The 2,500-nt window shown below is 46.8% G+C and overlaps 1 protein-coding gene across 2 annotated transcripts in view; it reads left to right on the forward strand.

Moving 5' to 3' along the window:
* LOC143293668 (uncharacterized) overlaps positions 1 to 2,500 on the forward strand; it is a 191,932-nt gene that overhangs the window by 127,670 nt on the left and 61,762 nt on the right. The window lies entirely within an intron of this gene.

The following is a 2,500-nucleotide window of genomic DNA, read 5'->3' on the forward strand; positions in this document are numbered from 1 at the left end:
AGAGAAGGACAGAGAGTGGGTAGAGAAGAGAAAGGGATTCAACCGAGCAAAGGCTGCAATCACCCATGAAACTGATGAAGGGGTAAGCGACCAGAGGAGAGGTCGTCAGTTTCCGCGCCACAACTATCAATCAGCTGGCAGGGTGGTACGTGAATCATGACGTGTGGAGGAAAGGCAAAGAGAAAACAGGAAATAATGACACACAACACACACACACACACACACACACACACACACACACACACACACACACACACATGCACACGCGCGCGCACACACGCACGCACACACACAAACACACATGCATGCACTCACACACACATTCATATACACACATGCACGCACGCACGCACACATACACACACGCACGCACACACGCACGCACATATGCATATGCACACACACGCACGCAAGTACACACACGCACGCAAGTACACACACATACACGCGCACGCATGTACGTACGCAAGCACGCACCACACACACACGCGCGCGCGCGCGCGCGCACGCACGCACATATGCATATGCACACGCACGCACGCATGTACACACACACATACACGCGCACGCATGTACGCACGCAAGCACGCAAGCCACACACACACACACACACACACACACACACACACACACACACACATGCCATGGTTTATACCGGGTGTTTAGGGTTTGGGTAAGGAAGGAGGAATGCGGAGGAATGGGGATAAAGGGAGATAATGGGGGAGGGATAAAAAAAAGATTGATAGCGGGCCATGGGGTATTTGGAAGCAGACAGGTTTTATTTACAATATTTCATTTGCGCGTTGTTGTTGTTTTTGTTGTTGTTGTTGTTGTTGTTTTAACAGACAGAAAGGATAGGCGGAAAAACCTCTCCCTCACACACACACACACACACACACACACACACACACACACACACACACACACACACACACACACACACACGCATACACACACACACACACACACACACACACACACACACACACGCATACACACACACACACACACACACACACACACACACACACATACACACACACACACACACACACACACACACACACACACACACACAGTAAATTAAAGACTGCCACACACATTGAGATCCATTCAAGTGAAAGCTGGAGGATTGTCAGTTTCCGTGCCACAGCAATTATTAACTATCAGGGTAGTCGGACTGTGACGTTGGGAGGGCGGTTGCTGTTGAAGGGGTGTGAACTAGCGGTGATGTAAAGTGTTGGTGTTGTTGTCTTTTTTTTTTTGGTTTTTTTGGGGGTTTTTGTTTTTTGTTATGTTGTTCTTTGTTTTTTGTTGTTTTCCTGTTCTAGTTGTTTCTGTTTGTTTCGGGGGAGGGGACGGGGGAGGCGGAGGAGGGTGCGTGGGGTGGTGAGGGAGTGGAGGAGTTTGTTTATCTACTCAACTACGACTAATGAAAAGGAGGAGGAGGAGGTCGTTGACGGTGACAGTGAAAATAAAGAAACGATACTGAAATGGTTATTTATATATTGATTGCGCTCAAAAATCGACATCAGATTATCTAATTTGTGTTTCTGTCGTATTTTGGTGTGTGTGTGTGTGTGCGTCCGTGCGTGAATGTGTGTGTGTGTGTGTGTGTGTGTGTGTGTGTGTGTGTGTGTGTGTGTGTGTGTGTGTGTGTGAGCGCAAGCACGCGCGCGCGCGTGTGTATGTGTGTGTGTGTGTGTGTGTGTGTGTAGTTAGCTGGTTTGTTTTTGTGACTTTGGAGAATATTCCGTTTCACATGTTTTTCTTTAAGATTTTCAGATTGTCTTGACTCTAAGTAGTAGTAGCTTGACTCTCAACACTATGGTTATTCTGTTTGACTATGTCTATACAGGAACTGATAGGCTCTTGCTGCATAAACAGTTGAGTACACTCTGTTTCTGTAAGTTGTCTGTCTGTCTGTGTCTCTGTATTTCCCTGTAGGTTATCAAAGCAGAAACAGCATCTTGTTTGTGTCAAATTCTATCAAGACAGAGACAGAGAAACACAGAGGTAGACAAACAAGAGAGCCACAGGGAGAGAGGGAGCAGACAGAGAAGTTCCCACATCCAAAAAGAGCGTCTGTCTGTCTGTCTACCTCCCTGCAGGTTATCGAAGCAGAAGCAGCATCTCATTTGTGTCATATTTCATTAAGACAGAGACAGAGGCACAGAGAGAGACATACAAGAGAGCCACAGGGAGAGACAGAGAGGTTCCTTGCTACCAAAATAAGGGTCTGTCTGTCTGCCCGTCAGCCTTTCTGTCTTTGGGATATCAAAGCAGAAACAGCATCTTATTCGTGTCTTATTTTGTCAAGACAGAGACTGAGACAATAAAGCCACGAAAAAGAGCGTCTGTCTGTCTATCCCTCTGTCTTTCTGTCTCCCTGTGGGTTATCAAAGCAGAAACAGCATCTTATTTGTGGTATATTTCATAAAGACGGGGATGGACAAACAAGAACGCCACAGAGAGAGAGAGAGACAGGGAGGTTCCTGCC

Source organism: Babylonia areolata, chromosome 19, assembly GCF_041734735.1.
Source record: "Babylonia areolata isolate BAREFJ2019XMU chromosome 19, ASM4173473v1, whole genome shotgun sequence".
NCBI classification, from domain to species: domain Eukaryota; kingdom Metazoa; phylum Mollusca; class Gastropoda; order Neogastropoda; family Buccinidae; genus Babylonia; species Babylonia areolata.